This window comes from Helicoverpa zea, chromosome 1, assembly GCF_022581195.2.
Source record: "Helicoverpa zea isolate HzStark_Cry1AcR chromosome 1, ilHelZeax1.1, whole genome shotgun sequence".
Lineage (NCBI taxonomy): Eukaryota > Metazoa > Arthropoda > Insecta > Lepidoptera > Noctuidae > Helicoverpa > Helicoverpa zea.
In genome coordinates, this window is record NC_061452.1 from 3,746,011 (window position 1) to 3,773,184 (window position 27,174).

Genomic DNA, 27,174 nt, shown 5'->3' on the forward strand with positions numbered 1-27,174 from the left:
ATGAGAATATAAATACCAAATCCAACTTCAAAGTCAGACGTGATCATCATGAAAACTTCAAGCAAAAATATCGGCAGACTTAAAAATTTCAAACGGAAAAAGACCTTTTTGTTTTTCACGCCTATCTCGAACGTTCAAAAACCGTGCGACTTTAAGTATACATCATTAAAATTGGAAGCAAAGAGAAGGTTTTTGCCGTGGAAACTCAAAATCCGCCCAGCCTACACTTACGTGGGCGTCGGGCTCCGAATGAATGAACGCTTCGGCTGTTTTCGGAAACGTTCGACCATCTCCGGCGCCCAAGGTCGCAGGCGAAGGGAGGCCGACCCATTTCCAAGGGGATCGATGGGAGCGAGAATCACCACCCCAAAATTTGGGTTGTTAGGGCTGTCGGCGTTTTCAATGTCAAGTGATTCATGTCGGCCGTGGTTATGAATTTCACGTGTATATTACCATATGCCGTGACATCTAACTGTTAGGTCCCGATGACTAAAGCTTTGATTTGCACCCACGAATTCAGTCGTGCTTCTGAGTGCTCGGAGGCTTTATTCGAAATACGTCTCGAACAAACTTTGTTTTTGTTTTGTCTTTTACTGTTGATGTAACAACATCCCTATGGAGCCTTTAGGTGATAGTTTACTAAGTAACGACAATGTTTATCTAATTGAATTTTCTTTTTCTGTTACGTGGGTCGATGTTTTTTTTACAGTTCCAATATCTAGTATTGATATCACGTAATTCACTAGATAATTCCGTTTTATGACAATTTAGCTAGCACATGAAGCGGATAGAATTTGATAGCAATAAAGTTTATAATATGATACCTATTTGCTTACAAAGTTTAATGTTGATTTTACAGCTGTATAACCGAGTCATATTACAATTGAATTATTGAATAATATAGAGTTACTAACATTGTTTTTCTATGTTAATTGTACGTTTTCTACTTTATTATTCGACCTACTTTTAGTCTTTTGTCTGAAGCCTGATTTATTTGATCTGTGCCGTTTTCTGCATTTCTTCACAGAGCTGTAAGATAAACGTTCTGCTATCCAATATTAAAATCCAATCTCTTTAACAAACGCAAAACAATTATCATTTTCTAAACAATAACTATAACTTACAACAAAAAAATGTATTTTTTTTTTGTGAAAACTGTTGTGCTCACTCCCACGCACCCCGCGTTTAAGCAAAATTACAAAGGCAATTACACAATAACCGTACGCGGCTGTTTATTAAAAAGTCTTTATGTACTTTGAATCTAAAATAAGTAATTATTAAGTACATTCTTTTAATTTTTTTTCAACTCATTTCTTATATCTATATTATCACTAGCTTCCGCCCGCGGCTTCCCCCGCGTAGAGTTAGGTTATATCGCGTTTCCAAGAGAATTCTTCAAAAGTCCGGGATAAAAACTATCCTATGTTCTTTCGCAAGGTCAACTCTATCTCTGTACCAAATTTTATTAAAATCAGTTTAGTGGTTTAGACTTGAAAGCTCAACAGACAGACAGAGTTACTTTCGCATTTATAATTGACGACCTCGATGGCGCAATAGTCATCATGCCGGACCGCCGAACCTGAGGTCCCGGGTTCGATTCCCGGCTCGGTCGACATTTGTGTGATGAGCATGCTTGTTGGCCGTGGTCTGGGTGTTACAATATGTATTTATAAATATGTATATATGTAGCTATATGTAGTTTATCAGTTGTGTTAGCACCCATAACACAAGTTAATTAATAACTTACCATGGGGCTAACCGACCGTGTGTGAAAAGGTGTCCCGACATTATTTATTTATTTATTTATTTATTTATTTATAATATTAGTAGGGATTTTTCCTTCTCACAGATGTATAAAAGTCTAAATGAACGTGGAAACCGTTCGTCAAAACAGAAATAATTCATATCATTGTTATCACTACACCAAGTTAGCTTCCATAATCTCGTGTTATCAATCTTTCAATTACCTATCAATAATCATAATTTATCAACGATTATTTACTATCAGTTTTAAAGATACTTAATTGATATTTCTGCGTAAATCGTACTAAGTTTGCCGTAATGAAAAAACTTTGTCTGAATTACATGTTATCATATTGTGCTCTAGACGCCTTTAATTAGGGTTGCGTTTCCTTTAAGTGTAATTATTTTTCCTGCTAGCAAAATTTTAGATAAGAAATATAATTTTCATTATCTGAAAGACCGTTAAAGGGATAATAGGATAATAACCTGCAGAAACCTCAAAATAATGAAACTGTTCGCTGACCACCAACGACGCTTAGTGATCAAAATAATATTTTTACTAAAACGAAACTTTATTTTCTATCTGGCCATTATATCTCAAGTTCAACAGATAGGAACGACGATACTGTGAATATACTTTAAAATGACATAAAACTGCGTACGTATATTTGCAGTAATGCCCCTATGAAACTTGATCTTCGCAGTAACCACCTTGAAAAAGCTGGTCTTCGAGAATGTCATTACGTGCAGTATTAGAAAGTAAATTACTATATGACTGTATAATAAACTTCTGCTTTTAATGCACTCGCTATACAGACACAAAACAACACAGCACGAGGCAGGAGTTACATCAACGAATAACAAATCAAATGTAAGATCACTTCTGTCACGATATTAAGGTTGCTAGTATGTCTATCCGGATTTATCCGAAAAAATCTGGAAATATAGAACTTTGTGCGGAATATGAAAATAATCTGAACTATCTGGACTTCTTTAATGAAGTGAGGAGAAATACAAAAAAGTATTTTCATCAAAAGGCAGGATTTTTTGATCTGGGAATGGAACTTACACAGAATCATTTCAGAAGAAATAATGTTGATAAATAGGATTCATGTCACTTTTATCTCGACGCAGGTCGATTGGTCGGCTAGTTGATTGTCGTGATAACCAAACACTTCCTACTTCTGCGCTTGAGTTGCGAAATCGCTCCGTGCATTGTCTATTCACTTCCTTGCGGCCTTGAGTGACGCTCTATATCGAATATCGAGAACTGTAAAATTAATCGATATTATCTGTAAAGTATATCGTGAAATATTTGAAAGGGTAACTGTAAATTAAGCCCTAAAAAATACTCTGCTGCTCTGAAGTTGGCTACATAAGTAACATCACGGGAGTTTGTGTGAATAAAATTTTGCGCTCGCGCAACAAGGCAGGCAAAGTTATGTGACAAGAACTGTGCCAGCCACGATAACATCATCCAATCTTGAACTAGTTGTAATAAATTGTTTATTCAGCAGTTTATTAGAAGTACTATTGTTAATAGCAGTTGTTTTTATTATGACAGCTGAACTGAAAGACTGACAGACCTTTTTGTTAGTAGTGTTTTTACTATCTATTGAAATAATAGTGCAATATTATAATGAAGATAGTACTATAGATGTAAGATTGTTACAAATTGAATTCGCACGTAATATTTAATGCCATAAAGACTGGAAAGATCTTCGAATCTTAATGAATATGCTTAAGTGATATAGTCATTAAGACAGTTATGTCTAGCTTCATTAAGTAGATATAAAAATGAATAGGTAGGTACACTGAATGAATATAAATGACATAAATTAGGGAAGAAGCTTGAGATGATAAAAATAAAGTCGACAGAATGTAATAAATATTTATTAATTATTTTATTAGATTTGAAAAGGCCAAAGTCTAGATCTAATTCCCAAATGATTTTTAAGAAAAAATATAAATAAAGCCAATCTTTGCACACTTGCACATAATTATCCGAATATAGATTTTAAAAGCAATCTTGTGAGGAATATACTAAGTATTACGCTTTAAATTCTCGAGACATAGCACAAAACAACAAAAAAACGTACAATCTCATACAAATTAATTCAAAATGATGAATAATTAAATCATTTGGACGCTACCAAAGTCCGTCAAGGCCGCATAAGGCTAAAGAACGAAAAAAAACGTTGCTTTAAAATTCTGAAAAACATATCAAATTAAAGAGGAAACATACATAAAAAATAATAATAATATTTAAATTATTCTAAATAATAAAAAATACTTAAGTAATATTTATTACAAAAAAAAAATAGTAAAAAAAAAAACAGATCTTAAAAACCCTTCTGCTGTAACTAACCATGAAAATAGCAAATAGCGTTATGGATACTCAAACAAAAAATTACACACACAAACGCAAGGTTACCTAGGTCAGACGTATACTGACGTAACTGTAGGATAGGTTATCTCGTATCTCAAAGCCTACATTATGAGTTACATATCTTTAAACACTGCAAATGCGTTTTATTTTGCTATACACATAAGGATTTCCTCTTGCGCCAAACCTCAATCGCACACACTATGTTCTGCGAAAATAAATCTGAGTTTTCCTTTGTACGTGAGTACGGTCAACGACAGAAGTAGAAAAAGAATTTCGAACACAGCATCGACATTTCCTATGTACACTGTTTTTGAATATTTTTTGGACATTACACTAGTTTATTGTATTTCTAACGAACAGCTGTTATTTTTTTTCTATAAAAAGTATCTGCTCACTCGTGATTTATTTGATACTAAAACTTTTGTAGGCGTCTATACTACTATCCGTAGCACTACCGAACAATCGTCTTAGCGTGGGTGGCGCCGTGCAGTGTGAATATTAAGCGATCATGACCACTTAATCCAGCGTCTACACAACAGCAGAAGGTCGTAACTCCTCATGATGCATTGGCGCCAACTAGCGGAGATTAATATAATTTTTGTTAATTGAAACGGACTTGGAACATATCTCCTCTAATTGAGCAACCAATTTTGGATTCTGGAGCGTCTAAATATAAACTTTTTCATATGTCACAAGACCCAGAAATTTGGTTGTAACTAGTTGTTCAATGTTCGCGAATTGGGTCGTAAGTATAAAAACCATAGTTGCTGAACCCCCTGTATTAGTCAGCTTTCGCAGAACTTAAGAACTTGAGTCACTCTTGTATATTATTCTGACTTCTGACCTATGTTTTTGAAGTTATTATGTGCTATCAAGACCCCTGTTCTGTGGAAATTGAATGCACTCCTTGCATCTTCAGGCTACCGTTTTCATAGTCAATTGTCCAGTTCCGTTTTGATTAGGGCTTACACATGAACTGCGTCTGCGCATTGCTGGTTTATATCTGCTAATCCTGCTATATTACATGCAATTTAAATACTACTATGTCTATATAAGAAGTTTTTGACATATTAGGGAGGTTTGTTGCGGTTTTCTGACAAAAAATTACACTTTTCTGCTTGAATTATATTCAGATATGTATTAACTTGCTCTTCTGATGCTAAAAGTATCACAATAGGTACGAACACACGCTTTCCTCGTTATGTATTTGAAGTATTTATTAGCAAAGTATTTTTCCTACTCCATTGGAACGATTTACGACGGTACATTATTTACATTGGCATAATGTACTAATATCTCTGTAGTTTTGTCCTTAAAATTCTTGGCTAATTTATGTGGGTAGCTATCATGTCGAGAGATAACATTCTTTCGCATTCCACTGAATTATAATTACAACTCTTTGTCAAAGTTAACATAGGTTTTTCTACTACAGAATTCAATTTTACATATATTTTGTTCTCTTTATAAGTATTTGTAAGTTCCTAACATAATGACAAGTCAATAGGAGTAAACATGTTTGGTACATAAACGATTTCGGTTTTGAGTGGCACTAAACTAACTTAATCAACGAAATACATCCTCATCTAAAACTTAAATGGACTACCAAATAGGTCCTACTACTTACCTACGGTAGAAGGCTCGATTAAACCAAAACAATCAATGCAAAAACCCAATAAGCTGCTTAATGAAGTGAAACAACAATCAAAACTAATATTAAAATTAATATAATTAAGACTCCTTTTCGCTCAGCATTTAATGCGTATGTTTACAATAGTATACGTTAAGTGACGTATACTGACCTCCACGTTTTTCAACAAGACTGTACTTTTCAACTTGGTTCAAAGCGGTCGATTTGCGGAAACATAATACCTACTTAAGTTTTTTGTGAGTTGATGTCGTAACTTCACGGTCAATGTCGACAAGTCGGCCTTGCGACTCACTCGACCACGACTCACGCTCGATATCATCCGAATACTGGACATCTAGTTACGTAAGTCAACTATTAATTTGCTAATGTACCCTCGCGCAGTGAATTTAAATCGAGTGCTAATCGAATCGAATCGTGTTAGTTTGCGACGCTCATCGGTGGCAAGTCACCTAAGCAAAACTTAAATCGAGCCATGTATACTAATGTATGTTTATTTTGACGATTTTTATTCACATGTGTAATTCGGAGATAAATAAGCCTTTGTTTCGTGTGTTATAGCGTCTAGCTCTAACGACTGTTTTTGAACAAAAACACTATTGTTATACTTCAAGCTTTATACAAACACATAACCACCAAGTTATACTGTAAAATAAGAACATGTCAAATAAAAATTTCAATCGCGTAGAGTACTTTAACATGGCCAGTAGGTACCTATATCATAAAATGTAATATATCAGAATACTGCCCCAAGTGCACTTTCTCCACTACAATGACCTGTCTAATAGTCGACTGATTGGCGATAACCTCAGTTACGACGTTCTATGTCAATCGTGAACAATAAAACCAATAAATTGCACCAAGTCATTGACACTGTTACATTACATGAGTAACATTAGTATTATCAAGTGTAAGCGTCACTACTCGCCTCGGTCGCAGTATTTTTAGCCTAGGCCGCACTAAAAATAGTACAACAGTTATTACTGAATTAATATTTCTAAAAACGGATCGTCTACGCGCGGTGATAACGCGCCCGAGACCGATAGTGCGAGTGACGTTTCGCCGCCATATTGGATTGTTTGTTTTCGTTTCTTGTTGACGGAATTTTTTGTTGTGCCAGTGTTTTTACATTAAAATTACAATAAACTTTTTGCTTCGTGTTTGGTTTTATGAAATGTTTGGTTACAAGATTATAGTGGAGAATAAAATTGTGATGACTGTGGACAACCTTACTTAGGTATTCATAAATTCTAAATTATATTAGTATTTATAGAGCCTTCCGAATAATGACTCTTTTCAGAATAATTTCGATTTTTTGATGGACAGTGCAGCGTTGACCTAAAAAGAACAGAATAATTAATCAATTATTCCTGCTTACACGTGCTTACATTTTTGAATGCCTAAATAAACATATTCAAATTATTTTCAGTATAATTAAACACATTACAATTTTGTATATTATTTAAAAAACTGTCCTAAAACTTGTAAGAGTTTGTTGTAACAATCGACTATTATGTGGGCATCTCTAAAACCTTTCTCTTATTTAATTACTTGGTGAAAGGCATGTGTATCAAATTACTTGAGTACCTACAAAATATTGTACCCACGGCAATTAAACAATCCATATAGCCAGTGTATTTATAGATTCATCAATTATACAGTAAGCTATTTCCATTGATTCTCAAACATGTTTGCCTACTATTAATTTGCCGTCGATAAACTGGAATGAATATTAATAAAGTATTTTCAAACTGATGCTAAAAATAGCAGCAGATACTATATAGAAAAGAAGAACCTTAAATAAAACACATTCTTTCTTCGAATTTAAATTAAGAACAAGTTATAATCAGCCAGTTACTATGTATTTATTGTTTAGAAAAGAGTCTCGTCAAAAAGGTTCGTTTACATTGGCAATGCTCTACTTAGTAGATTATTCAGAATTAACGATGTAAGTAAATACTGATATATAAACTGTAAATTACCAAATTATATGTAAACATGACCCGTATGTTTGAGACCATGACATGCTGCATTGTATCTCGATAAGACCGAATTGTTGTTCGAGTAAAATCGATTTCATTACTCATCGTAATCATATTGGTATGGAAATACATAGAATCATTGGTACTTATGTACTAGTATTTTACAAAAATAGATTTTTTGAAGGACCCAACTCTTATGTTATGTTAGAATTACCTTCCACTTCTACAATCAATGAAAAAAAATTTAAGTACTTATTTTTAAGAGTAACCATTATAGCAGGTCTTCGGCAAAATTTCCAGTTTGCAACAGCACAATAAAAAAACAAGAACTGAGGTCAAATTCTTAAGTAAACAAACGGACTACCTGCCATTATCAAACATGTTGAAACATAAAATCGTACATAATCTGAGTAAATGCTAAAATATTAACCGGTTAGTGCGAATGCCATGACAGTTTATCCTAAAGTGCCTTGTGACACGCCATGCTGACGTTTTACGTACAAGGAGGTAATATATCCAGACTTCTAGAATATTGGTTGACGAGAAACTTTCAAAAAAAGAATTATTTTACTGTCAAACTCAAACGTTGCACAACATTTACGACCAGTATCATCATCCCTTATCAGCTAGATCATTTAAATAGAATGACGTTCTAATTGTTTAACAAATCTGTCATTATGTTTCTTCATCAGAAGTACCAAGTTTACGTTTCCGCGGTACCTCTAAGTACCATTGAAGAAAAGTTTGGGTCTTTGTACACGTAAATAAATCAGAATAGATTCCAGCTTGTCACTAATCACAGTTGTAATAAAACTTAGGTACAGAGTTTTGTCAGAACTTTTCTAATCTCTGTCTAGTTTTAGTTTTACCTACGTCAGTCTTTCCACCTAACCTATTTTACTCGGTCGCTAGTTTGGGAAACGAGCTTTGAACACGCATGGAGTATCATGTCACTTCGTTAGCTAGCTTCACAATATCTCAACGAAACTTATTACATCTGGATAAAAACATAATTTAATGATTTGTCGTACTTAATACGACATATCATTAAATACGACCGTCTCTTTTTGCTGAAAAAATATTTCTATTTTCAGGGTGATTCTTTATTAATTCCCTTTACTCCTCATTTTATAACATTTTAAAGAGTTTAAGGTCTATTTTAATTAAATGATTCTTCAATGACATTGTATACTAATATTTTTTTTGACATGACAATGACATCATTGTTGTAAATATTTATTATAGTGTTTATTAATTTTAATAATTATCTTGTTCCAGGTATGTTCTGGTCGAGTTCTTGATGGCAATCCGAATGTGTACAAGACACGGTCGTCTGGTTGGGCGTTATATCAAATCGGCAGTAGTTTGACCTCCGGTGGGTGTCCGACTGTGTTCGGCGATACGATTTTGGCCGAGCTTACGTCACAGCATCTACGTGAGTATGTTTTGGAACAATGGCCTCTGTTCAACACACGATTGTAAAAAGTTTTAAACTTTACACTAATGAGATGGGGTTAGAGGTTTTGATAACGGAATACTAAGACACTGTTTAGATTTCTAAACAAAATTTGAGAACTGGATACAATTGTATTAGAGATGGAGACGAAAAATAAAGGCGGCATAATTTAATATAGCGATTTAAAGACTAAACAAACACTGCACATAATTTTAAAATATTTGATAGTCATTTAATTGTGCTTATCGCCTCAGTGACAGACGACCCATATACTGTTGTGAAAACAATATCTTGCGAGTTTGATAATATATAATATAATTACAAAAAGATAGGCCAAATAAATAGGTACACGTTGACTGACTTTAGGCATCGAGTAGATAACCCTTATCGTTAACTTTTGGCATAATCTCTATCGTAAACAAATCATGTATGTTTATCTGTACGGAAAAGAGATTAAGATTGATCGGCTTGCGGTACGATAGACTAAAAACATAAAAGTTATGTCATGAAAAAAATGTGACAGCACCATTTTACAATTTTATGGTTATTTTTAGTCGTAATACCAATGGCTTAGAAGTTCACGTGCTAAGAATATTAATTTATTTCGGTTAATATAATATTTGAAAGTTTCACAATCCAGGATATAAGCACCGAATACAAGCGATATGATCTATTAAAAATATATCTTTGCGAACATTATATTTTATCTAATCTAATAACTAAGGGCTCACCGTAACAATACTGCCTATAAATTAATTACTATGTATTTTTATTTATCACCATAAATTAATCGAAGTGATGTCAAAATGTATGCATTAACTCGATATATGACATCACTGAAGACGCCTTTGACTTAATGACAAGCTTCACTTATGATTACGACATCGTATTAATATTTGAGACTGTAGAATAAAATCGAATTTAAACAATTTTATCCTTGACAACAAGTTTACACGTTTGATTTGTTTTTCTGTCCATTATTACCTATATTTATGTACTTTTATAATTTTGGACTAATATTAATTAATATTTGAATAAAATATGTATTTTTAAAGCTTTTACTTTAATCTGTGCCATTAGAGACGCGATTAAGCATTACTTTTATTAACTATTCATAGCTTATAGGCTTTAATTCTCTAACTGCCTGTGAAGATTATTAAATCTAATGTAGATAAAGTAGCTTTTGCCGGTCAGTGCTGGGGACGAGTATCTTAGTGGAACGGCTGGATTTTTCTGTAGACACCTGTATGTCTAGGGCTGGCTAGCAACATCTTCCCACAAAGACTTACTACATAGTACTAATATATCCGTATTATAATTTTAAGCATAATTATACTGTATTTATGACCTGAAGTGTGACGTTCCTTTTAAATGGCTTGATATTTAAAATTATTATACCGACGATACGAAAATGTTGTTTTACCAGTGTAGTTCTCTGCAAAGTCAAAATATTTTCCTTGTCTGATAAAATCATAATTGTGAACGTGTCTACTCAAAAACTAGTTTTTTTTTTATCTTAAATAATTCTGATATGCATTACGTCGAAAACAATTTAAATTAATTACCTTCTTGTATAAATTACACACCTATAATTAACGTACTTACAGCACGTAACTTAGACAGTGTTTTAATGGGTTTTACTTTTCTGTGTGGTGTTGCATTATAATTTACGGTCATCTAACGTTATACAGTAACCACAAAGGTATAGCAAGCTAACGTTGTAACCACATCTGCGTCAAAATTAAAAACAATTAAATTATAATGGGCTTTTTTCTTACAAGTTGCCTAGTTGGCAGCCCTAGAGTGCTGCAGACTAGGGCACCAATCAGGCGCGCCACGGAGAGCGCGAACTGCGCGGACGCATCGCTTCGCAGATAGTAATTTAGTGTCGTTGCTACTTGCTACCGAGCTAGCCTCAACCGGTCCTCCAGCAATTAAGTGACACAGTAAAAGTATTAAAAATAATAATCTTTAACGCACACGTTTTACATCGTGTCGTTAAAAGGATATTAGTTATCAAAGAACATAAATAATTGACTTTTTTATCTCAGTATTGATAGCAGCATTCCAATTTAATTATTATTAATAAGATTTATTTTCCTATTATTTTTCTTGTCCTGTTGTCCTGTTATCTCCTAGAGAATCAGTCTTTAGAAGATATAGATAAGTTGCAATTTCAATATAGACATTAGGATTATACAGACTGTAGGATTTTAAAATTAATCTAGCTTTAAAACAAAAATTACAAAATATCTTAGTTGAATATGAGATTCCAGGAATTAAATTGATATCTGCCTGCAATTGTAATCAAAATTAATGTTTACAAACAAGATAGAACACAGGTCTTTCTAGAAAAAAGCAGATATGCGATGTAAGCTCAGTACTTAGTAGGTACAATTTTATTTCGTTTGGTTTACGAAGGTCACCAGTTACCCAGTAAACAAACCAATTAATGTTTTTTCTTTCAACAAAATTCGGAATTGATTAGGGTTCTTAAGTACTCACGATAACATCTTCGTGTATAATACGAATACACATTTTGACAAAACACTTTATTAAAGGTGATGTAAAAAATGTTCGAATACATTTGAGCACGCTTACGATTAATATGGTAATTCCGTAATAAACTCAATAGCCATAAATCCATTCGGTCCACATATTCCAGCAAAAATATTTACTTAATATACCATAGCCACAATATTCTTTATTTAATAGCTATGTGGTAGCATTTTTTTCGTAATTTTCATCTACCGTCATAAATTAACTGTTTGTCGTATTACAAAAGTGACGTATGGATATGACAACATATTAATTTTCATTTTGACACAAAATTTATTACAACGTTGCGTCTTGAATTTTTTATGCGTCGGTAAACTTAATCATTGTGATTTAAAACCTAATTCGTACAACCTGTCTAGGAGCCCAGTGACAGGTGCAACGCCATTTATGGTCCTTCCCACTTTTTTCAGCGGCATACAGAAAATGTGGAAAGTGGCCTTTATGCCGTTGACATAAAGTTCAGCACGATCGAATAAAAAAATTGTAGAACCGATGCGCTTACGACGTTCCCATGCGATCTTCACGTACATAACTTTTTTTTTCTTATCTGAAACGGGTCTACAATGAGAAGATTCTGGTTTTGCAAGGCAACTTGCAATGTCGATACTCGATATTATCGACGGCATAGGTATTTCAGTTTTGTTTTAAATATACTAAACGAAATTTAACGATTCTACATCGCATAATGTTGCCAGTGTCATTTTAATTTTGAAGCGGACAAAATTATATAAGTAACGATAATCTTAAGATGGTCTACACAATACTATGTAATTTTGAGTCGGCACAAATGTGTTTCGTAAATAAATATTATATAAAATTGCAGTAGTTCATGCTGCTGTCATAATTCTTGCGTGTACTTGCTATTAAAAATATTTCTGTATAGTCTAAGCTGACGAGTCTGAATATCACTGTTTATTATATCACGCTTCTGTCTGCCAGTTGTAATTTCATCAATACTTCAATACTTAATTCGTTGTGGAGACCACTCACATTATGACTTGTATTACCTGTGTTTAAACCTGCAATAAAAAAAAAATACTCAAAACTTTTTTGTCTAGATGTTGAGATGTTTTGAAGTAAATTAGATTCTATGAAACTTGAAAATAAAGTTAATAATTTGTTTAATGTTTAATGCAACGTTGCAAGTCCTGCATAAAAAAATGTAAATGCCCTCCGTGACTAGGACAGCTTCTTGTGACCTTGACGGCGGCCATTACTTTTTTTTCGCGCGTTCAATGTTGCCAACACGACGCCGTGCGGTGCGTTCGCTATTTCATTTTTATTTTTCTTATAAGGAAACTTGTTATGCAACTTCTTTTTTTTTGAAATACGTATTACGGCAATTAATGGAGTTAATTTCTTTAATTATATAATATAATATATTTTTGTTTAATTTCAGTACTTACATAAGGCTTAAATGACTAACATTGCAATCAAGTGTAATCTTTCTTTGCCCACAAGTTTACGATAAATGTTCCATACTTATAAGAATCACTTTAGATAGCGTTATCTTCAACGTATTATCATAATACATCATGCAACGAAATGTGAAATAAACTTGTGTTCCGAACAATCACCCTTCGCATAACGGTATTTAAATTTGATGCTCATAGATACATGGCTAATTAACTATATTCTCGTGACCTCGTTAATAGACCAATATATTTAAGAGCATTACAGATTAGTTTATTTTTAAAACATCATATACGCGTCACGTAATATTGTGTGGTATGTTCCTATTTTTAAACTGACCGTTACAAGCAACTTTGATTTGTTTATAAATATTAATTTAAAAATAGTACTAGTGATTCAGTGGTTTTCTAAATTTAAACGTTTGGAAGTAATGATAATCGTTCATTCATTCTTTTTTTAACATTATTATTTAGACTTTTTATGCGTGTTGTATTCTCGAATACTTATAGATTTGCGAATATCGGAACACGTACGAATACCTGTTCGTATCGATGTCAGATAAGGGTAAATTACATTGACACTGCAATAATCTTATCATGTTATTTTGGCAAATAAAGCGTGGAAGTAAATAAATATCGATTGGTAGAGCATGTGATGTTGTTATCTATTACGCCTGACGGGGCTCGCTAATCCGCTTCCTAGTCGAGATAGCACGTTTCGTGGATTCGCCGACGAACTTTGCTAATCGAGCGTTAAGATTAGTCTAACGGAAATCTTAGTTTATTAGAAACTTGGTTTACTTTGGGTTAAATTGTTTACTATACCTGGAGGTATAGTAAAGGCTTTTATCGGTATGTTAAATGGTAAATACAGTTTGGACAAAGATTTTTCGTTTAAATACCTACCTTGAATTTTCCATAGCTACCGGTTTACTTACCGGTTTGCAGTTTTCTGGACATCACACGCATAGGTATAAGAAAAAAATATTAATAATTAATGAGAATCAAAGAGCATTCTGTCAGTTACGAATTATCTACAAGCATTATGACGTCAACCGTCTACGATTAGAACCCGCAAATCGATTTCGTATCATCTTCTAACAACCGAAAGTAAAACTTGTTCCAACACTTACGTAATACAAAACTTACACACGTTGTAACTAGGCTGATGACCGAACATCCACACACCACAATCACAAACGATTTTCACATTCGAAAGAATATATAGAAAATAGTTGAAGCTCCAATCTTTCCACTTTCTTCTACACATCGTTAGCACCATATTCAAGGACAGTGACGATACACACCTACAAGGGCGTAGTCGAGTTCCCCATGATGAGTTTGCACAACAATTTTGAACTCTGTAACCAAAAAAACAAGTGCTAGTTTTGCTTGACAAGTTTTTTAAGAGTCTCGGCCCGCAGATTGAATAAACTGCTTGACACACATTCGCGTTTTGGGTCAGACTGGTGCGAGAGCGCAGTAAACAAAATGCTATGCCCGTTACGACATCTCAGTATTGGGAAGAAAGAATCCGTGCTCGAACATATTATCCTCCTATTATCTATGTTAGTTTTAAATCTATCAGTACATTGTTTGCAAGCTAATGATATTGTTATCAATAGATACACAAATCTGATATTCGAAAATGTATCAATCTTTTTGAACATTTTTTTTGTTCTATTGAAGTTTGATAATGAACTCTTTTCTGTAGATAATGAGCCACGGTATCATGTGTACTTAGTGTAACATAATCAACTGTTAAGTAACGTTATAAGATTATTTCGCAACGCTGTTTTGACAATACTGATAAGATAGCAATCCGGTGTGATCTGCAATTAACTGGATTTTTTCGGAACGATAGCATTAGAAATTATCATAAAACTTAGTTGTCATATATTTTGTATTCCAAAGTCTCTTATGAATTAAGATAGAAAATCAGTTTCAATACGATTCATAACATAATCTTGATTTATACTATTTTAATAAGAAACATATTTCTTTTACACTCAAATTAAACTTTCCTAATCATGACAGTTAATATTAAATTTTATTACTATTGATATTTATAACCGCATTTGCATTTGGATTAACTTTTAATTTCGTTAGCTACTTTCTCAACTTTATACATTTGAAGATTTCTATATTACGTTTAAAATATTGGTCACCCTACATACTCAGCGTTGCTGATACCATCTCTCCTGGCGCCATTTTCCCCCACATTAGCATCTGAAGAGAACACCACTTAATACAATTTGACATTGTAATCTTCAACAACAAAGGAATGACCTGACATCGCCTTATCAGTTACTTGCTCAACAATTTTATCATAACCAACACGACAACAATGAACACTTTATTCTCCAAAGCAAAGAGAGAATCTGAACTGAAAATTTAATTTTGTCAAGCGTATCTGTAGCATCTTTTTTAAAAGGAAGCAAGGGAATTGTCACATTGAATGCAAGAACTTCCTTAAAAGATTGTGGTACATCATCTGTAGCTTACTAAAAGTTAACATCAGTAAAAGTTTAACGGAATGTAAACAATTCGAGTGAATTGAACTCCACAGTCTCATTTAGCGTCTGTTGTGGAGAATTCCCAAATCGACAAGCAACAGGTTGATCAGATTCACGACTGGCCACATTTATTATGTGCATTCTGATTTGGACCGCTCAACAGATTAGTATAAATTCTGACACAGCAGTATTTCACACAAATCTTTAAAAGCCAAAAATAGTATGGATTTAAATAAATATTCATAAGAATCCCAGGAATAATAAAACTGTTATAAAACGTACTATCAAGATACGACCACTAAGATAAAAGACTTAAAGTTTGTTCGTTCGGCGGCAGTTAATGCTGTTAGTATTCAATTATGACTAGATTTCCGTCTGGGATTTCGCTAATCCACAGCACTTAGGAAGGATAACATCTATTTAAAAGACGATAAAACAAGCTCAAATAGAAAATCTCCTTCAACTTTATCAATTGATCGCTAAAAGCTTAACATTTACGTAAATGGCTTTGGTTTGGGTTTGGGAAATAAAAGTCGAATCAATGTAAATACTTGAAATCAAATAGGAATAGGTCTTAAATTACTCGCTGAGGAGAAAAAAGCTAAGGTGCTATAAATACATAAGAAGAATAAAATTAAATCAATATTTATAGCACGCAAAGTATTTAAACGTGCATATAAAACGGCATAGTTCTCAGTTCCGTAGTTTATTACACTTGTAATAGCTACTAATGTTCTTATAGTTGGAAAAGCACGATCAACAGCATTTGAAGTATGCATCATTCACATGGCGTCGCGCGAATCACTTGCATATTTCATGTGCAGTCACACGTCTTCCGTACAATGCCTTACTATTGGCATAAAATTAAGTGCATTGACGATGTCACCTTCACGGCTAGTACAAAGATCGCTATTATTTACTTTAAAATCAATAAAATTAAAATTTCTATCATCCACCAATATTGTTCGGTATTCATTAATTATATTTCTCTATTTTGAAGCTGCACCTACAATAACGGTATGACCTTTCCATCAGTCTAAAATAGAAATGCAATCCCCACCTACGGTAAAATTCATAGAATATTTATTTCGGTCCAATTACAGGAATATTGAATCCAAATTAATCTTTTTCTTAATATATTTTGCACGATCTACTTCAGATAGCTCTGGAGTTTTCTGCGCGCCTTCCGTCCATATCTATTTGTCAATCACTGGATTGAATTACACTTCGCCAGTTTTCGCAAGTCACAATAATGCCATCACTTTGTTCGGATTTAATTCTAAGTTGAGCTTTTGTTCGGCAAAACTTTCCTCTTAGGTATCTCATAATCCAATAAAGATTAATGTCACTCACCCGATATCCTCTATCACAAAGTTCATAAAGTTAATACAATACATATTTAGAACAATGTAACGAATAGTGACATTTTACCTTTTAAGCATTTATTGTGAGTACGTGGGTTTGGAATCGATATTGTTTGGAATAGTCCACTCAATTCTCGAGGTTTAATCGTTTCATGGCATTTGATTGATGGACTTTCACGACTAATTTTTGAAGTACATACCCCTACTATATATGCATGCGTCAGAGTGCGTTAATGGGCAAACGAAAGCAATGAGTAACGCCATGCTCCTCGGGAAAATTGTGGGAAAAGAAAATAATAGGTTTTTACCTCTACAGACTATTAGTTACGTGTAAATAATTGTTCATATTGATGTGCGGCTTGCCCTTGACTTTCATGCCGGCAATTACAAGGTTTAACCGTCTTTGCATTTTATCTTATAAGTCAATCGTTAGACCTACTCCATCATTTACATGGTCTGGCTCGAGTGTAACATCGTTTCAGGAAAATAAGCCGTCACATATTACGTAATGTTATGAGTTATCTTCAATCTAGCATAAATTATACGAATTCTCAGTTTGTTGAAACCGGCCTTGTCAATAGTGAGTACAGCATTGTGACAAACGTTTGACATATCAGTAGGGACCTATAGTAATTACAATCGTACCATCGCGACGGTAAACGCTACAGAATGTAATCTCCAACACCCACACATGTGTGTACACACACAACCACAAGCAAACATTTGTGGTTTTCTTTATCAATACGTACGGAGCTGGTGTGGTTGTGTTAGTGGGCTGACGTCATGCAATTGTCATCGCTGTCACGGCTAACAAGCGGCACTCGGTCACTGTTCTTGGTTCTGTTCTGCGTGAAAAATTTTATTTGTTTATTGTAACAAATGTTTGTGATAAATGACTGTGTTATTGCTGGATTCTTTCATTATTCAGTATCATGCTATAGGGGTTAGAAGAAAGTTACTATTGTTTTAATACCAGTAAGGTTAAGGCTTCATCGTCTGCACTATTAAGTGCAGTCAATCAAGCGTAAATGTTAAAATATTCAGTTCTATCAATAACTCCGTAGCTTGAACTTGAATAATTCCATCCAGCGTGAACCTGTGTTAACCACATTTTGCTTCACTGACAAACAAGGACAATAAATTAATTATATTACGGATACAACTCAATTCCCGCGTTGTTTTGGTCGACGATACTGCGTTAGTCAGATGTTTCGCTTTGTGAGATAAAGCATCATTTTGAGTTCCAAAGCGCTATCGTTGTGCGTCCCCGTTTCATGATCGCCCTGTAAGCTGACAATGTATGCTGTGCCAATGAATACAAACGTTTTGAGGCTGTTGGTAAAAAGTTAATATTCCTAACAGTTTCATTTGCAAGCGGTCCTTATTAATGAATCATTGTGTTTGTTTCATTTAAATGGATCAACTGTATCACATGCGTTCGCCGCAGGATAATTGAAGATGTGCATAACAAAAATGAATAGAGTATTTCCATAAGTTTCGAGTCTGTCTATCGTGCCAAAATGTCGCCCGACATTGAGATTGTTGATACAACTGGTGTTATGGCAGGTGCCTAACGGTATTTCTCATGAGCGATGCACGTGTCCGAATGAGCTTTTGAAAAAACGATTCACTTTCACTCTCATTGAACTTGACACGGGTCGTACAGTTAGGTGACACAGCGATACGCAGCGTTATGCTGATGTCATAGACACGAGACTTTGTGACTCGTAAACAACAATAGAGTAGTGATTGAACGATTTGTTTGGGCGCATTGTGGTCTTCGCATGCTAATGTATTTTTTTTCTCATTTGAATCAACTTCTGCTCTGAAGTTCTTTGTTTACTATAATATTAAATTACACTAAAGGCTTTATCCTTATTTTTTCACATAAAGCTAACCCATTATTTTCGCTACAAGGATCCTCATTATTCTAAACTTCATCTTGTACTTTTGCTTTCCGCTAAATTCAAGGACACCCCTTGATTCGGGTTCTCTCGAGTCTCTTTTTCACTGGGAAGTGACACGGTCGTCGGTCGGCAGTGAGACCTTGCCCCCCTCCCCCCACCGCCGCGTGCCGCCGTCCGCTGACGTCATCCGCGCCATCTTGCGACACTGACGCGTTGCTTGGCAACCGAACACACGCGACGCACTTACACAGGTTGTATCGCGAATTTTATCATGCAAATTGATTTTTTTTATGGTTAGTACTAAGATTCGTTAGCATTTTCCGTTTGGAATTGCAAGTTTTATGAGCGTCTATTTCATATATATTGCCTAGTATTTTGTTTCTATATTTTTTGTTTAGTTGACCATCGTCTTAGTCTTCATAATTTATTGAATTCATTCCATAAGAGATAATCTGTTCTTTTTTAGTTTCTGGAAACTAATTAAAGTATCTATTCCAATGTCAATAATTAGATATTGTGATGAAACAGATTAAGCATACCCATGGGACGCCTTTATCGCTCTCAGCTGTCAAGCGAAATTGATTCAAAACACCCCTTAATTGCTTAATTAAGATCTCCGTCAACTGAAACCTAATCTTTTTATTACAACCTTTTACAAAGATTACCGTTCATTGTTAGGATAATCTCCTTCTTCAATAATTTCGTTTGCAATTTTCGCTCGTTCAACTAGGCCAGTGGTTCTTTACCGGTGGTCCGCGGACCACTGGTGGTCCCTGGAGGCATTCCAAGTGGTCCGCGAAGCATTGCTTCGCGCCTTCCTAACTAATTTTATTTTTAACGACTTATCTATGCGAACAGGGGTTTTCGCATGGATGCATAAAAGATATCCATCTTACTTGTCCAACAGAAAAAAAAATATGTTTGAGCTACATTTTACGTAATTTTGGCTTTGAAAATTCGCGCTCGCTTCGCTCGGGTATTCAAAATCTGTGTACCTTTATTTTTGCTTTTGTCAACAAACAAAAAGTTAAGTACGTTTGGGCCACATTTTACGTAATGTTTGTTTTGAATCCGAAAAAAATTTCGCGCTCGCTTCGCTCGCGCATTTGGAAACTAAATACATAAGTATGACAGTAGGTACTTGCGTTTTCTAAACACAATGTTAGTTTGTAAATGAAAGATTTAGTTAAAGCTATAAATACGTACGTGGGTTTTCGACGCTTCTGATTGTTAAAAACTAGCATAGAAATCTGTTGGATGCCACTGCCGTGACACACAAGTGACATGCGTTTCGTTTTGAGTAGTACTGAACCAAGAATTCAGAAGTTAGTAAAGGGAATGCACGAAAGGGAGTCACAAAAATCTGATCAAAATCTGAAAATTTTAATTATAAAGTGTGCTCGTATTCTTTATCAAAGAACCCTCAATTTAGGTAAACCATTGGGGTGGTCCCCGGCAAGACAAAATTTGGTAAAGTGGTCCCTCATGCCAAAAAGGTTAAGAACCACTGAACTAGGCGGATCAAATCCTAGGTAGGTGGTATTTTCTATCTATGTAAATGATTTTGTTTCAAATATGTTTACTTATTCTACTTACTAATGCGTGAATGAGCGTTAAATACACACGCATTTTGGAAATCTATTTCCGGCTTACCATAGTCAATTTCTAAAATTCGAAAGTCAAAAATTTCAAAAAAATACATGGTTTAAATTTCCAAAATCTCAAATTCTAATTAAAATGAGGAATTTATAGTATATCTATGAACCACATATAACATTCTTCGTATAAAAAAGAATGTTAAAAATCGTGTCTGAATTTGTAACAAATAAATAGATATAAATTTGCGCTTGCGCTCGGAAAATCTCGCTATTGTACCTAGTTAGGTATTTCTTAGTACAACTTCAAGTATGTAGTCATCATGTCTTTCTAATATAACTGGAATGCGTGTTTCTGTGAACCTATCTAGTTCACAGCCTTGCTTCTTAGTAATTCAACTGGACGAATTAAAATCTTTAGAGCGAAAAGGAATTAAACTTATCCGACTTGTTAAAATGCCATGTAGGTAATACAGAATATAAATCATTTAGTTTTTTTTTTTTTTCAGTAAATAAGGATACCATGTTGATACCTTTTTGCTATTATGTAAATTGGCTGCAATTTCGGGCCTTCGGAAAATATATCGGGTGTGTCGTACACAATCACATTAAATCATATCACATATACTTTATGATATTCTATGGCAAATTGTAAAAAAAATAACCTAATCCATTCAGTGGTTTAACCATAGGAGTCATTTTTCGTTATTATAATTTACAACATCATGTGTAAAGCAGAGATAAAGTTAAGAGTATCGTATGTTTTGATCAGTTGACAGCTGTCAGTTTTCAAGGGAGAATTTCAGTTGTTTGTAATGACTGACTTTTATATGGTGTTCTAATTTTTGCACATTTTTATTCCATTTACTTTGTTTGAAAAAATCATTTTTTTATTTTTACGTATTTTTCTTTTATCTTTGTGTTAATCGACATATATTAACCAGTATATTAATGCATTTATTTTAATGTGATTATGAACGACACACCTGATATATTTACCCATATGGTAAAAAATATTGTAAAAGAAAATAAAGTAAAAATTATTTGGCCGGTGTATTGTGATATTATTAGGTAGATAAGTTTTATTGTATTCAGAAATTACCAAACGTTCAGTTCCTGTAACTTCGTATAAAACATCAAGATACGTCAAATATCCTATAACCTACGTCATAAGCATTGTAATTTTCCGGGTAAAACTGATATTAAAACAATATTTGTATAACGCATTATTAAAACTAAAAATATAATAATGGATTTATTCTTAAACATTGTCATTTGTTTTAGCATGCAACCACATCATACAAAACCAAAACACTTAGCGAAAACAATTTTATTATAATTAATTTAAATCTCCTCACTTTAAGTACCTGCTTAAGAACGCATAATGTACATACTTTCAACTTTAATAGGCAAGCCGGGGTATGTTTAACCGGTATGGTTAACGTAAGCAAAAATCAATTAGCGCAAGGAAACATAAATAACAACCTTGCTCTTATTGAATAATAAGAATACAGAATTTACTCACTTATAATTAAATAATAATAAATTTATTTCTTTAAAAAGTACAAACAACATAATATGGTAATACAAGCTTAGAATTAAAGATGAGATGATTGTACAGCTGCTCAATACAAATTAACACACTGACTCTCAAACTGAGTCATGCTCGTATTTTGATAGTCAGGCGGCAATTTACTACATTACAACGGTTTATGTACAATCTATACTATTTTAGAGGAAACATTTTTTTGTTTGTCCGTACCCCAAACATGTGCCAAATACTCTGAAACCACTGCAATGATTTGACCAATTCTTTCACTGTTACAAAGCTACACTTTTCCCAAGTAACATAGGCTATATTTTATCCCGTTACAGTCAGTAGTTCCCACAGGACGCAGGTAAAACCGCGGACAAACGGCTAGTCATTTATATGAAAGAACAAAGCCTAATTGACAGATAATGAGATAGGTCATGATATAGTTGATACACCAGTTTATAATTATAAATTAAAACATTGTACTGTTGAAGTAAATAAGGCCTTTTGTGAACAGTAAGATCTAGCTGATTATCTTAATATAAGTAACAGAAATTACGACGTTAATCATGACACCGCTAAAGATCAAATAATGTTACTCGGTTTTATTCCATTGTGGGTGATTTAAATGAAGAAGAAACTGATGTGAATATTCTATTTTATTACCTAATAAATACATAGTAATATTATGACCAACTTGCAGGAAACAGATTTTTTCGTGCGAGTACTACATAATCTCTGAATTTGTAGTAGGTCTATCAAAAAAAGTCTTAAAAATAGACTAGTAGGTGATTCCTGCATCACATACATAAAAACAAAGACAAAGAGAAGCAAAAAACATTTATGGATTGATCGGTTGCCATTCTAAAATATATGAAAGTTTCAGATTGGAAAAGAACGTGTTGCTAGTATAACACTACTACAGTCTGACAGTTTTTTGGGCAGTTATCAATAGCTGTCAGTTAGTTCAAACGACGGAATTATCCCTTGAAAACTGACAGCTGTCAACTGCACATAAGATGTGGTGGCATTATACTTATAGTTTGATATTATAGTACATGTACATAAAGCATAATGTTGTCGTTTTTTATCCATCTATTTCACCTGTGAAGGTCATTCATACGAGTCAACAATCTTTGTCTGTGGATGTCCAAAATTTGGCAGCTAAACTACTAGATCTGGCAGCCTGCCTGATAACAGCAGCCAAATATGATAGTAAACAATATAGTTTACAGCATTATGTCAATAATGTCAAATTAAAACCTGCTTGATGTAGATTTTATATTTTATTAACATTAATTTTGTGTTAATAATTGAAAAATGTTTATTTCTCAGATCAAATCACAACGTACTTAGTCAGGTAATTTAATGAATGTTAAGTATCAATTATTATCATGACGTGTTTACAAATTGCAGAAATATATAGGTACGTCAATAATTATTTTTGACTTAATAATCCCACGCTTGTCTGTAAAATGAATTTATAAAAAAATATACGTAAGTAAATATAAAAATAGTATTACGAACACAAATACATCCTACATGTATTTTGAGTTTTCAACAATACCGTAGCATAGATTTATCCTGTATAACTATAGGATAAATAATACAAATAATAATCCTAGAAATTCCCATGCGTCACTTGTTGAAAGTTTGTACCTCACCAATTAAATGTATGATGATATTAGGATACTCAAAACAACTGGGAAATACAAATAAAAAGTACAGGAAACAGTATCTACCCACGATACCTACAAAAAATGATTTAATACTTCTCAGAATTTGGGAAGCTACAAAGGTTTTATCAAATTGTTACTTTACTATGAACTGAATAACTTTGAAAGTCCATTGTTTTTCAAATTGTGAAATAATAACTAAAGTCCAAAAAAAAACAACTAAACGATGATAAAAAGAATATGCTAGAAAAGTCACTCTACTTAACCATTTAGCATATAAACAAAGTATGGTTTCAAAGTCTTGTAGAGCATCATCCGTAGCGTTTAAATTGTTCCTGAAATTAAGACCGACCATTGGCCTCATGACATCTTATGGTACGTCATAATATTCACGGATAGACCCCGTTGTAGACATTTAATGTCAATATTTTCCTTGTAACCACGGAATCGTATTGTAATGTATAATATTCCAAAGCAACTTTATATGCGAAAGGATTAATAAATATTTTACCATTCTATTTGAAAGTTTTTGTATTCATTGAATTGGAAATTTAAATTTATTGACACTCATTTGAATTCTAAAAGTATTACTTTCAATTGCTATCGATATTTGTCTGACTTTTAATTCTGCACGCATGTTGAATATAAAAAAAAAAACTTTGTAAAATTGAATCGGAGATTTCATCTTATGCAAGTTTAAGATTTTTTTCCTAACATTTATTTTTAAAACACGCTCGGGGTAAGCATGATGTTATTGGGTTTCCCAAATGCCCAAAAAAGCGGATTCAATATAACCTTTTTCTCTAGACCCTATAAATTGTTGTTCAACAACCGATAAAAAATAAACAAAAAACTTTATTAATAACATAAAAAATAGAATGTGACTTTGTTCTTTACTCCTCATATTTCTCTAAGAACCCAGGTAAAATTAAGGGACGAAGCTACATATACACATAAATGTATGTAAACACTGCAAAGTTTCACGTCCTTCCTCCTATAAGTAGTTTGTACTGCAAATAGTTTCTAATATCTACCTTACATGTGCACCCGACATTTATCATATAAAACATTCAAATCGAAGCCACATTGCTACTAAACGCAAGTCACACCACCAACACTGACACAGGCTAAACGGCTAATTATTTTTTACATTATTAACACTTCTTTCTCTATTGCGTTTTCACACACGTTCTCTTAATCGATAAAATATTTCCTCCATATTACATTACCTCTACATATTCTACATTATAATTGTATCATACCATAAACACACAATATGAAACCAACCTCTTTAATCAACACATCTGTAAATGACAGTGACAGCTACCACACTGGCAGAATAATTAACAAAAAAGAAAGAAAAAAGCAAACCGAAGCTGCGGAAAACTCCGGAGGTCGCAAAATAAATCGTATTTTCAGTTAATATCATCATCGGATATCCGCAGGCACCAATTAACTTCGCAGGACTTACACGTGCCGGCACACATGCTCAGTATTCCCGTAGTTTTATACGTACGTACGTGTACGCTTGTGTGAGTGCGTGGGATGTACAAAGTGCCACCCCTTGCATTGCACCCGGGTGGGTATGACCGGGATGGTGCAATTTAATTGAGTAGATAACTCTTATAAATGCTTGGAGTAGGTGCACTAATTAGGCGTTGCTTTTGAATTTGAATCTCCCAATTTTATGTACAAAAATATAAAATTATAATTTCGAATAAATTAATTTTAAGAGGAGGACTCAACAAAAATTTTAATCGCGTCAAAAACCTTTCTCTCCGGTAGACACATCTAATTATTCGTCACCCACGCTAAAAGGACTTACTGAACTCGTTGTCAAAACAAACTGATTCTGATTGAGTCGAGATTCCACACTCTGAACATTAGGATTCTGGACATAATAAACGCGTGGGTGTTCCTCCATTCACCTACCCTCCCCTACCCTCCCCCCTCCCTTCTCCCACAAGGTCGCGCGCCGACTAGTTGCGCGGTAGCGACACCAAAACAGGTGTTTGAGGCATATTTAATGTCGAAATTGCAGATTGTTTTTGTAGACTGTAATGTGTTATTATCGCTATTATTTGTTTTGGTTTGGTTTTATTTGTTTGGTAAGAAATTGGTTCCTATGTCAGTAAGAAGACGGGGTAGTCTGACAACCAGTCTCAACATGGGGTATCGGGTTGCCCGGGTAACTGGGTTGAGGAGGTCAGATAAGCAGTCGCTCTATATAAAACACTGGTACTAAACTGCATCTTATTTAGACTGGAAGATGACGCCAACATAGTTGAGAAAAGGCTAGACAGATGATACTACTAGGTAATATCGAAACCTCCCATGTCCAATACATCTTATAATTCCATCTAACTAACAGCAATTTAATTGAATTAATTACCTGACGCTGCTGCTCTTGACCGAGAAAAGCTCTTTAATATTGTTACCGGCACATCCCTGTTCGTCCACGAGGCGTTGCCATGGTTACCAGATTGTGAGGCTGCCTTATTGCATCCGGGATTTCCACAAACTGAAATCAATTTTACGGATTCACTGTACCAAGTTGTAAATTGTTTTTGATTTGCATTAACTGGAATATTAAAATTTGTAATCGTTTCCGAGTAATTCAGGATTATTTCGAGTCATTTTGTTTGTTTTCATATTAAACGTGAATCAATTGAAGTTTGTTGTTGAATTTATTTTGTTATTCCAATGAAAAAAAGTAGAGATTTATCCGTAAAATCATATTTAGTTAGAAACACGTGTATCGCAACCAGAAAGACAAAAAAAACTGAAAGCTTGATAAAGTTGAAAATATGGAAATAAAATTGAAACACCAACGCACTATGAGAGTTGAACTAAGCCGCTCAGAGTAGCTGCACACTACAAACTTTTAGTCGGCCGATAGTTTGTTTGGGCTCATAACATGGGTATTTAGCTGTTATCAGAACGACTGAAAACTTTGATTGGAATCAAGATTTCCTTTTAACTATTTTTTTTCCAACCATCGGATAAACTGTTGGACGACTGTTTTGTCTGCAGTTTGCATCTTAAGGGTGGCCAAGCCTATAAAAAAACATTATTTTGACTGTATGCTGCACCTACTACGTTTGACGTGACATCAGCCAATCACAGTCGCGTATTGTGACGTAAAAAACAAAAGACGCAATTATACTTCTACTTTGTTTCAAATAGAGCGTAGTTCTGCTAAACTTTCTAGACTGTGGTTCCATGAGATAATCTGTAAATCTGTTTGTTTGTATGGTTTTCCAATAACTGGTATTGTCAATAGACATTAGGATGAAAATGAGCTTTCTGTGGACAAACAAATACAATCGAATAAATGCGTTGCTTCAAATAATAATTAGTCTAGAAATAATAGTGTTATCGTCTCAGTATTAAAGC

At 33.9% G+C, this 27,174-nt stretch overlaps 1 protein-coding gene across 13 annotated transcripts in view; it reads left to right on the forward strand.

Moving 5' to 3' along the window:
- LOC124630022 (myocyte-specific enhancer factor 2) overlaps window positions 1–27,174 on the forward strand; it is a 59,160-nt gene that overhangs the window by 11,090 nt on the left and 20,896 nt on the right. Inside the window, exon 2 of one of the 13 annotated variants that reach the window (XM_047163737.1) lies at window positions 9,038–9,194. The exons of the other annotated variants lie outside the window; for them this stretch is intronic. The gene's annotated coding sequence lies outside the window, so the exon portion shown is untranslated. The remainder of the gene's footprint in view (window positions 1–9,037; window positions 9,195–27,174) is intronic. 13 annotated transcript variants of the gene reach the window in all.